Genomic DNA, 12030 nt, shown 5'->3' with positions numbered 1-12030 from the left:
TCTTTGGTTACATTTAGGCAAAAAATAATAACAGAATAAGATTGTGAGGTTTTAGGCAAGAAAAAGTACGTGCTTAAACTTTGGAAAAGACACCATGCACGGACATGGTCACGCTAGTGTGCAGGTGAATACAGGCTCAGTGTGCATGTAGGGTTCAAGTATGGGATTCCAACATTTGCTCAACAACAGCTGTCTCTGTAAAAATTGCCGAGTTGAGTATTCAAACAAATCTGTATGTCGTGTGAGCGGAGGGTGTGTTGCCACTTCCAACAATCATGAACCTAAGTGTGCGCTACAAGAGAGCCTCTGTCCTGTGCTGCAGGACAAAGAGAGTAAGTATGAGCAAGAGAAACAAGCTTAGATCCTCTTCTGTACTAAAGACTTCTGAGGCCTGGATTGTTTTGCACAACATGATTGCAGGCTAAAGCAGCAATATAAGGCAATCATACAAAATTATTAAGCCCCTGTTAAATGTTAAAAAAGTGTTTTTTAACAGAGCATGGGATTTTCACCATAGCATTTCTAAAAAAATCCTACTTTTCCTTAAAAGGCAAATTAAAAAATATATTTTTACACAATAACATAATTATTTCAGAAAAAAACCCCAAATTACCAGGATCTATATTATTAGCCCCCTAAACAACTGACCTTTTTAGTGAGCCAGAGCACAAACCCCTGCCATGATGTGCTTCAACTTTATAATGCTCAAAGCTTAGAAAATCAAGTTAAAAATGAGTGTTATTTTCCAATTTACACCAAGTATCAAAACTTCAGTGACAGTTTGAGCTGTTAGTTACAAAGTATCAAATTTGTCAAAGACAAAAGAAATGAGTTTAGACTTGAGAAAAAGAACCGCTGATGTTCATAAAGCAGGAGATGGATACACAGAGTTGTCACAGAGTTTCCAACCGTCAACTGAGGTGAGAAGTATCATGGAGAAATTCAAAGAAAGCCACGCAGAAGTAGGAAGGCAAACATTTCAAAGACTGGAAGTGGGAATCTCATCAAGGTGGAAGGAATCATGAAGGAAGAAATATGTGAACAAGCAATCAGCAGCAAAACTGAGTCTGGGTGGTCACTTTGTCTTCCAACATGACTATGACCCAAAATATACATCGCTGCCGGTGAAGAGCTAAGTTCAGCTAACAGTGGGACTCGTCTCAACAACATGCTTCTTACAAAATGGCTGTATCTGTCTCCCTGGGTACGAGAAGGGCCTCTTGAAAGTTGTGTTGCTGCTGTGGGGGTTTTGTGCTGGACTTTTTCTTTGATGAGCTCAGTGTGGGAAGTCTGCTTTCAGCCAAGAAACAGTCAGCTCGGATAGCCAAAAAGCTGCATGCAGCCACATGGCATTACACTTCAGTCACTTTACTGAATGTGTGACGCTCCTGTGTGCAGTTTATTTAAGCCTTTTTTAATATACGCTCAGACTATATGATTTCCCCCCCCCTATAGTTTACATAACAACCAACAAAACAGAATTCCCCAGTGTTTTCATGATATATGATTTAATGCAGCTTCCCACTAAGATTACTGCCATTATTTTGCCACCCACACCACCATGCTTTGCATGGCCATGTTTAGAATGAAAGGCAAAATGGCCAATCTGACTCAGATATTAAATATACTAGAAGCTTTGGAGCTCAAATATTATGGAATGTGTCTAATTCTTTCCAACTTTGTCTTATTTCACATTTCAAGGTGATATGACATATATCTTCAAAGGTGGCAGTCTGGTTGCAGTAAATTTGTTTATGTGAAGTGTTGTCCTCGTTCGTAGCTGCTCTAATTAGCCACACTTGGGAAACGGAGAGCACTTTGAGGTAGTCTCTGCCCTTAGGCATTACTGATGTAGCACTCGGCTGTGAACACACACACACACCCCACTGCAACTCGAGAAAGAGAGACAAAGCCTTCTCATTTCCACACACCTGGTCAGTCACAAAGGTGTGCCTGTGGGATTTTTGGATTTGCAGGGATTGTCATCTATGGCGTCCCAATTGGACCAGTAAACAGGTATTTGTAGCCACACATCACACATGCGCTGCACTCACAGCACACTGACACCTTAAATTTGTTTGAGGCTCACTCAAGAAAAAGGCCTAAATAAATAAGGGAGAATTTTAAATTATGGGATGCGTTCATGCTCATATTCCACAACAGAAGCAGAAAAAATAAAAATTCAAATTCACAGTCGGCTCATGCTGAAATATTCCAACTGACTTAGATGGACTGTTTGAGTGAAAGTGTTGCTAATATTCAACAACTTGTTACGCTGACTTGAATTAGTTGCTTTGTCTGAAAGCTTCAATTAACGGAGGAATGGCATCTGCAAATGTCGGACAAAGTGTGTGAACAGAGTGCACAGAGACTATCAGGGAGATATCTGACTAATTGTTTAATGAGTAATCCGGTTAATTACCCATGTAAAGAACACAGTGGCTCGGCATCTCATTAGGAAAGACCTGCTATGTCTTATTAGAGATCTATGGGTGGGGTCAGAAGGTCATGGCAGCACATCATGCTAACTGTACTTCATCTTCTGTCATAGTGGTGGTGCTATCATTGTGTGTAATATCACAACTAATTCATGTGTTGCATGTGTGGCATTGCAACTAAGTGGACTGATATGTGATAATTTGGGTCTAAACAAAAAACAAACAAAAATGACACGCTTTACTTCAGTATCCATTCTACCCACATCTCCACTTCATGGTAAATTAAGTTTTAGGAAATTGCAGTAACTTCTTGAAAAAGCAGATGCACCGAGAGTTCAGATGTTGGTGAATTTCTTCTTCTTCTTTAAAGAAGATGCAATTATCTGCATTGGAGAGGGACTCTCCGAGGACCAAGAGAAATATAATATCTACTACAACATCGACTGATACTTCACTTAATCTAAAAAAATGTGGGATGATGGAATCGTGTGGTGGAAATAAATTGCAGAGGGGAGATCTCAAGGGTGAGTGAGAAAATGCGCTGTTTGTAACAACAGTAAATGTCAGCGGTCTCAACTGTGGGCGAGACCACGCTAAAGTTTGCAGCGAGGGGCTTCAGGCTCTGTGAAACCGAGAACCGCTCACCCTGAGAAACCCTGAGAAAGTGTCAGGGACTCTGACACGTGAGGTTAGTCAAACAATGGGAGTTTTGCTTTTGACATTTTCTGCCATAAATCTCAGAGAAAATCCCCAGGTAATGACTACTGCATAGAAATTAGTCGCATTATTTTATGCCTTCAGATATCTATAACCCAGTGTGCAGTCTCAATATTTGAAACTGAGAGAAAGCTAAATGATTAAATCAGCTGCTTAATGGAGATGGAGGTCAGCTGAGATTCAGTATTATCTGACGTTGATTGAAAGATCAGTGGGATCGTGATCAAAGTCTAAGCCACATCATATTCAGCCCTCCCTGGACGAACTGTCAGAGTAATGTTATTGGAGAGGTATGATTGAAAATCTGTTGCCATGGAAATTCTCTTGAAGCTCAATATCTTCTTCAGCACTTTGGTTTTCAGTGCTGGGTGGGGGGTGGGGGGGGAACCAGGTGACTGCAAAAGATCAAAGAAAAGAGAAAGAAAGTGAAGAGAGGAGCGAATTTGAGTGCGATATGTGAGGAAGCAGCTAGACTAGTTAAAATGTAGAAATGAACTGTCACCAGTCTAACCTGGAGTGTATAAAGAGCAACTCAATCACTTTCATTAATGGAACGAGACGTATTGTGTAAAGAAACAATTAATTACATTTCACACATCTTTGTCTGCGCCCACAGGAGAATACATCCTGCACACTGAGCGAGCGCGTCACATGTTATCTATTTAATGAAGCGTAATGAAGATAGATTGGCTAATCTTGTCTAAGGGGAATTGATTTGAGTGTGTGTACAATCTCAGTGCATGTGTACATACACGTGCCCACGCTGTGTGCAGAGGCGTAATGTCTCTATGGTGAGTATGAAGCCTGCACGCATGAATTCAGGGGTGAACAGAGATTTCCTTGAAGGTTTTTCAGGGAGCACCGAGAGCGGGGACTGACTCAGAAAGTGTGCACATTAGAAAAGCCCCATGAAACCTGGCATTACACTATATTATATCATCACATTTCTATGCTAATCTGGATAGTAGAGGGTGAGTGGGTGTCAGATAGGAAAGGAATACATTAAGTAAGGCAAGGGCATGCCGTGAACATATTTTGAATACTTGTTTTTCCTAAATGAAGCATTTTCCCCTGCAGTATACACAAGGATGACACTGATGTTATGGTTTACTTTGTGTGCTAGCATGCTCACATTTCTAAAAATTACCATTAAAGACTGAGCACAGCTGAGGCTAATGGGAATTTGGTCATAAACCAGACAGGGGATCTAAAATGTAATCGTTCGCTGTGCACCACAATGTCTATCATCAACCCGATCTTTCCACTGTTTACTGTTATATTGAAACATTTAGCATCAGAGCTAAGCTATGAGCATGGCTAGAAGGATCACTTGTACTGTATATTCACATATATCACCCTTTTTGATGTTCAGAAGTTATTCTTATACTAATTCTTCTGCCTGTAATTGCTAAAAATACTTATATCAACATTTGATAAATGTTGTATTATCTGACTAACCCAAGACAGGAGTTATAGCTAGCTATAGCTAATAATGCCATTAGCTTCACTTACAGCCAGTAAAAGTTACTTCACAGCTGAGAATGTTTCCAACATTTTAAAGCAATATACTTGCTTCTTGATAACTCCCGAGATGAAAACTAAAACAGGACTAGTTTTAGATTATGAAAGCAAACATAGACAATTTACTAATTTATCATAAAAAAAACAAGCTAATAATTTGTACATCTACTTCCACAAATAAGAATAAGACAGACTAAATGTTTGCCTTCTGGTTTCACCATATCACAGAAGTACCAATTATTAGCTTTAACAGAGCTACAATGAGAGTTGGCAATAACTGTCATTAAATCTCCAGTAAATTAGGATTTACCAACTAACTGCAAGCTTTCAGCTGCTGCGCTGCAAATGGCAATTATGTAAATATAAGTGAGGCCTTCAGATTTCATGAAATACTTTCATGTTGATGTTCTGCTTGAAAAAATACTTTAATATCTCATAGCTGTTGGCTATTTTGCACAATTTAGATAAGTAAACATTTGAGCCTCTTTTGAAATATAGCATGCGTGTTGATATATTTAAATAAATAACATTTTATTGACCTTTACATAACATGGAAAGTTATTGCATTCCTGTATTTCTTCACTTTCCAGTTCCCAGACAGCAATTATTATATAGAGCCTGCTTAAGGAGTAACTGGTAAAAACGTTCTTGTTTAAACCTCTTGGACGAATGTGAGTTATCAACATGCCAAAGTCTATTGCTCAACCTTCAGACAAAAAATGGACACTAATGTCTATTAAACCATAGTGGAGAAAAAAAAGAGATTTTTACATGTACAAGATAAAGTACATGAAGCCTGAAGCTTTCTACTTACCGAAACATTAATTAAATGCTAAAAATGTCCTGTTTCCAACTGTGGAAGGGCAGGCGGCAGGATAGAAATTGTTATATTTATTGATTTTGATAAAACCAAAAAGTTTTACTTGACTAAAATAAAACTAAAAACTAGGCTTGTAAAAAAAAAATTATAAAGTCCACCCATCCACCCATCCATCAGTCTGAGTTAAGGTCACAGGAGGAGCAGTCTAAGCAGAGACAAATAGTTTGGTCACCTCCTCGAGCTCTTCTGGGGAAACACCAAGGCATTCCCAAGCTAGCCTGGAACACCTCACCCAGGAGGCATCCTAATCGGATCTCCAAACCACAACTGGTTCCAAGCCCACTCCAAGCCCCTCCAAAATGACTGTACTCCTTAGTCTATCTCTAAGGCCGAAAGCCAAGAGACCCATCAGAAGTTTCAGCTTGTTTAGTAAATAACCTGGTTGAGAAAGCTGTGACTCTTTTGTTTAATGTGACTGTGATGTTTACATGACTGTGAAAGCAAAAATCAAAAGCAACATAAAGATAAAACAATCCAAATCTACAAAAACTCTGAATGATACTACACTACGGGAAAAAAAACTTTTGCAGTAACATTATTTTAAATTATACATAACTCGCTCCATATTAATCCCCTCAGTTCATTTGCTGCTCCACAGACCGAAGAAACTTGAACAAAAGTTTAAGTCTGTGACACCGTTAGACATTTTGTTGGACTGGCATGAGTCATAGATTCAACTGCACCAATGCTACTGAATGATAAATAAAACATTTATGCAACAGACATCATACAATAGGAATATTATATGAATATACAGACAGCAGTGTCACTTCAGCACCTTGGACAGCGCTGTGACGCAGTGAGCTGAGCCAGTGACTGGAGAACCTGGTTGTTTCTTAGCCTAATAGCAGAGAGGTGTATGATAAATGTTGGTTACTTTATAATTTAAAGATGCAGATTATTGATAGCCAGGGCATTTGAAGACCTGCTTCCTCTAGAGTGTGTGTGTGTGTGTGTGTGTGTGTGTGTGTGTGTGATAGACACTGCCAAAAGTGATGGTGGACTATTAATCACAGCCTACTCTTTTGCAGGCAAAGTTATTTGTAACTTATAATGCTGCGTTATCACTTTCTGACCCAACCCACCAGAACCCAGGACCGCTACAAACATCACCAGGTTGCCCATGGTGATGACTATTTGACTAAAAATGGAGCGAAACCTGGTTTATGTTTTAACAAAGTTGCGCTTTTGGGGGGATTTGAATCTGTTAATACTGTAGTACAGTATTTAGCATGTTGGGGAGAAAGCTGGTATAGTGTGGAACAAATGACATCCTGTGTACTCGGAACAACAATTAGTGTGCTCAGAATAGTTACAAGTGGCTCCAAAAAATACCCTTTTCCCTCTTTTCTCTCTATGGCTGCTGACCGGTTAGCAAGGGATTTACAAAAAGAGCTCCATGATTTGAACTAAATCATTCCTCTGAAAGGAACTTCATCGACAGGCGGCTCGTTTTCAAGTGACAACCAGCTGGTTTTCATCTCAAGATCTACTAAAAGCTCTCGCAACTGTTAGTTTCAAAGTGGATGCATGTCCAGTCACAAAGAGATTGCACAAATGTGACCAGCATGAGCGGTGGAATAAGGCTTTGCTTTTATGGTTTGTCACAACACATGCAGACAAATAGCATGAATCTCATGCTATGGACATGCTATGGACAGTTAAGTCAAAGATGGGGACATGTTTGCCACAGACAAAACAGCTTTCCAGGAAGTGAACTTTATACCGAATGTGAGGCACAGTGGTAAAAATGTAATGAGATGGAGTCCGATTCTCTCTCAAAGACTAAGCAATGAATTCAACAACAAATTGAGCATCATCAAATGGTGCTTTGAGATAACGTCAGACCATCTGTCTGACAGCTGAAAGTTAACCCAGAAATGTATCTTTCAAAAGAATAATGACCCCAAGCACACCAGCACACCAACTCAATGGCTCAAAGAGAAGAAATGTAGGTTTATTGAGTGGCCCAGTTAAAAAAAGCCCATGTGTGAATCAAACTCGGATGTTGTGTAGGGAGACAAAACAGACAGCACACGCGAGAGAAACCACAAATATTTTGCAGCTGAAGGAATTTTGCAGAAAAGGCTTTCATCAAACTGCTGTCAGAGTCTGATGGATGACAATTTTAGAACGCCAGCAAAAATGTGTTTCTGCTAATGGGTTAATCCCAGCATCTGAGGTCAAGGTCAAACTTATGTATGTATATGTTATATCTATACATTCTTTTGTAAACCCAGGATGCGCTTAGGTTTCTTTTTTTTTCTTCACGTGGCTGTGAAAAACTCCTGAGAGTCAAGGCTTTTTTGGCAGCACAAACACTGAAACTACATCTTGTGTTTTTGTACCAAGCTCACACATATAACCACGCATGTGTGCCTCCCCTTCCACCTGTAAAATCTCTGAATACAGGTCAGAGTTGATCCCCTGCCTGTAATGCCTTTGCTGCAAATCTATTGATTACATTTCCTTAGTGAGAGTGTTTCTTTCCAACTTTTCTCCCGGTGCACTTGGAGTGGGGGCATTTGGTGCGCCGGTAGCCTTGAGGTGCTCTAACAATAGAATGCTCGATGAGGAACACGGAGGGAATAGGTGGTGGATTGTTCTCTATATGCACAACAGATCAATGAACATCACTGGGAAGCAGCTATTATTTTTCCAGTGAAAATGCTAAGTATGCTAAGAGAAACTATTTCCTGATCAGAGGGAATTCAATACCATGACGGCTAAAATCTAAACCTAAAATTAATTTACCTTTGCTGATGTGGTTGGTGACTGGAAACCGCTTCTTTGATAAGCACTGTTTCAGGGAGCAATTGGAAAGTAATACCTCTGCCGTGTGAATGTGAACTGCAGCGGACGTAACCCCCCTCAAAGATCCAAAAATACACGGAAAGAACAGGATACTGTAAATGGAAAGCGTGTAATGATGGAGAATTACAGGAAGCATCTGCGAATGATTAAGTTATACAGTAAGCTGCATTACAGCTGCCCGCAGTCGAGAAGTGATGCCCTAAATGAAGCACTCGAGCCAGCTCGTCTCCCCTGCCATCATCGTTTTAAAGCGCGTGAAATTTGGTGGAAAACTCGACTGGAAAGTGAAGAAAAAGCCTGTGTCCCAGGTGTGTAAAGCATTCAGTGTATGTACTCATAGCTGAGCGCATCAGCTGAATGCAGATCAGTTACTGATTTCTTTAATAACAAAATTGAAAGCTGGTCTTTAAGCTGGTATTTAACTACTTCTCGGACACTGAGCTCAAATTGTTTTTCTGCCATTCTCTAATTTGCGATGCAGCCGTTCTGAAAAGACAATGCACATAATTACCCACATTTTACTGTCGAGAGCCCCTGCAGCCTCTGGGACATGCAACAGCGGGCTTTCTGGGAGCGAGTTGGGACGAGTTGAGCAGCTTGGAAGAAGTGCACTTCAGCAAATGCCTGCCGGATACTGATTTGCATTGTGCTGGCAATTTTAAGTTTGCACGAACAACTAGAGGTTTTCCATATCAATTAAAGCACTTTGCAGGGGTAAAGGACAGCTGAGGGATGGACACAACCGGAAAACATTACGCACCCCCCCGCCCTACCTTTTCAAGTAAGGGATGGGAGAGGAAGCAGGGGAAGAAGGGGAGAGGCAGTGGGGTAGGAGGATGTGGACGAGGGATGTGAATCGCACACCGGCGAGCAAACTTCTACTGGATTGCGCTCATTTGCATGTCCTCATGCATCATTCATCGGCATCGCTTCGCCACGGCGCGAAACATTACATTTATTTTGCAAATGCTAATTTATGTTAAGCAGCTGATTTGAGAAACTTCAGAGTCAAGTAGCATAAAAGACCCCGCGACATTTATTTTCTTTTGTCTGCAGGAGCGCGACAGCATGTGCGCCCGTGCCTGTGTACGCGCACCTACCCATGATCACCCCTTTAACTGTGTGTGTGAGAGTGTGTGTGCGTGCATTTGAGTGTGTGTGCGATTGTGTTTGGACAGTTGCTCCTGGCTTTATCTAAAACAGCCACATGGCAGCTATCTATCTGTCAGGAGTCGCTGTGATTTAAATGATGGGTCAGCACATAATTACTGAATAACTATTCTCATCAACAGATTTCTCGCAGCGGAGATAATGAAAACACGAGCGGCTCAGAAAGTAAACGAGTTTTTTATGACAGTGTGATGCCAAAAACAAATGCCTGATGAAATGCAAATATCTTTCCATGGGGCACAATGCTGCTATCATCTTAAAAGTTCCAATGCATATAATTTCTGTGTGTCTGACATTGCCTTCCAATGACAAATGCCCTAAAATGTCAATGAAGATCTTAAGCTTTTCCTACAGCATAAAAATGCTTTTTTTTGAAGTGAAAGCTCCAATGTCTCTCTCTCTCTTTCTCTCTCTATATAAATATAGATTTATATATCGAGTCTTTGAGTGACTTTGATAGGTTTGTAGCATAAACCTATTCGCTGGAACGTTCAGGACAATTTGCTACACAGCAAAAACAAGACACAAGTAGGCAAAGTTCCTTGTAGTACTCATGCATGAGGGAGACCTGCCTGGAGCCAAGTGTCGTTCCACCCACTTGACCTCCGTCAGACTCTCAGCCAGGTTCCCCATAGCACTCCTTTTATTGTGGTTACATGAATATGCATAGGGTCATTAACATATGACCTCTTATATAGGTATACATGTGAACGAAGAATACCGTGTGTGTGTGTGTGTGTGTGTGTGTGTATCCGTGTGTGGGGGTCAAACTGTGACCCCAGGAAGACTCCCCAGAGCCGTCCATCTAAACAAAAGGCACTTAGACTAAAACAGATATAGATACGTTTATCCTACCATAAAGCAATAAGACAAGGTACAACCTCTCCCATGCTCCCAGAGTGTGGGTGTGAAAACCAGAACACTCTGGAATGCACACAATGCCGTTGCAGACTATTAAGGATCAAACCTCCTATCACTACACAATCGATTATACACCTCTAAGCATATATGGTTAAATATTTCTTAATACAAATGACAATAATAAAATATAAACCCAACAGACTTCTTGTGCCGTGCTTTGTCAGCTGAATTCTAATGTCCTATTGTTCTTGGCAGCAAGAAGCCCTACGGTACATGAGCGATATCTCATCGGCAGTCCGAGGACAAAAGGAGAACTTCCACTTCTGTTCACAGCCGTTTGCACCACTGCTGCTGGCAGTGCAGAAATAACACAGGAGTTGGAGCCAAAAACAAGACGGCTGTTTATTTGCCGCTTCTTGAGCCGAAGAAATGACACGCACAGCGAAGCGATGCTGCCGTCTGTTTTTCTGAACGCTGTCGTTCCCCTCTCTGTCCCATTTTCCTTCTTCTTGTTTGTTTGAGGGAGTGCTGGGGTTGCTCTCAGTGTGGCATCACACTGTATAACACTGTAAGCCGTTTTTGTCTTGTCCCATTTAAGTGTGAGGCTTTAGAAGGAGATTAATTGTTGATAAAGCAGAATAGGGTTTAAGTGATTGAATTCCCATGAAGGAGAGTTGGGTTGTCTGGCTTTTCTTAAACACGGCTGATAAACGGATCTAGCCTATTGTTGTGGGAAGGCTTCTCATTACTGTCTGGATTGATTCAATGGGCTTGCGTTTGCCATGGGAGAAAGAGGCTTTGTGTTACACAGGGAGAGCGAGGAGAGCAAGGTCAGAGCGTCTCTGCCCACGTGGTTTCGTGTACGCAGATAAAACTGAAAACTGAAACAGAAAATAAGTGTGATCTGCCGGCTTAATGGGGAATATCCAGTAGCAGCCGTCTTTAGCAATATGAAACATGATGTAGTGGTCCTGCGATTTTGTAGCACTGAACATATTTCTGTATCACCTACGGGAGGATATGATTTGTCATTGCAGAGTTAGTTCCCTCATGAGCTTGTTTTTAGGGGGCATTTTGTTATATGTTATTTGGACAAGCTGGAATGGTTTTTGTAGTCTTTGAGTATTATACTAAATTATTTAAATAACTGAAATGAAAGTCAAAGGAGTTTGCAAAGAAAAGCGTCTGGACTTCTTTGAGTTGCTTGAAGACGTTTCACCTCTCATCCGAGAAGCTTCTTCAGTTCTAAGCTTCTTCAGTTCTTAGAACTGAAGAAGCTTCTCGGATGAGAGGTGAAACGTCTTCAAGCAACTCAAAGAAGTCCAGACGCTTTTCTTTGCAAACTCCTTGACTGACTACGATGACCTGGATGACCGAGAACCTTCACAGACATATTGCCGTACATTTTGGGAGGAACACCCTTCAACTGGTACGGGAGTATGAAAGGGAATCAAGGAAACTGGCGGATTATAGGAACCACCTTCGTTTCAACCTAAGATGCAGACAAAGCAGAGTTGTTCCTAAGAGCTTGCGCCTTGGATCCACTGTCAGGGGACACAGAGCAGACTTGATTCTACAGAGAGCACAGAATCACCTTCTAAGTGAAAGGATAAGACAGATCCATTTCAC

General features: G+C 41.0%; 1 protein-coding gene across 3 annotated transcripts in view; it reads right to left on the bottom strand.

Moving 5' to 3' along the window:
- Positions 1-12030, bottom strand: part of LOC116328960 (limbic system associated membrane protein) — a 1233629-nt gene that overhangs the window by 19626 nt on the left and 1201973 nt on the right. The window lies entirely within an intron of this gene.

The sequence above is a fragment of the Oreochromis aureus genome, linkage group 14, assembly GCF_013358895.1.
Source record: "Oreochromis aureus strain Israel breed Guangdong linkage group 14, ZZ_aureus, whole genome shotgun sequence".
Classification (NCBI taxonomy): Eukaryota; Metazoa; Chordata; class Actinopteri; order Cichliformes; family Cichlidae; genus Oreochromis; species Oreochromis aureus.
The sequence above is the reverse complement of the archived record's forward strand: the minus strand, read 5'-3'. Positions and strand labels throughout refer to the sequence as shown.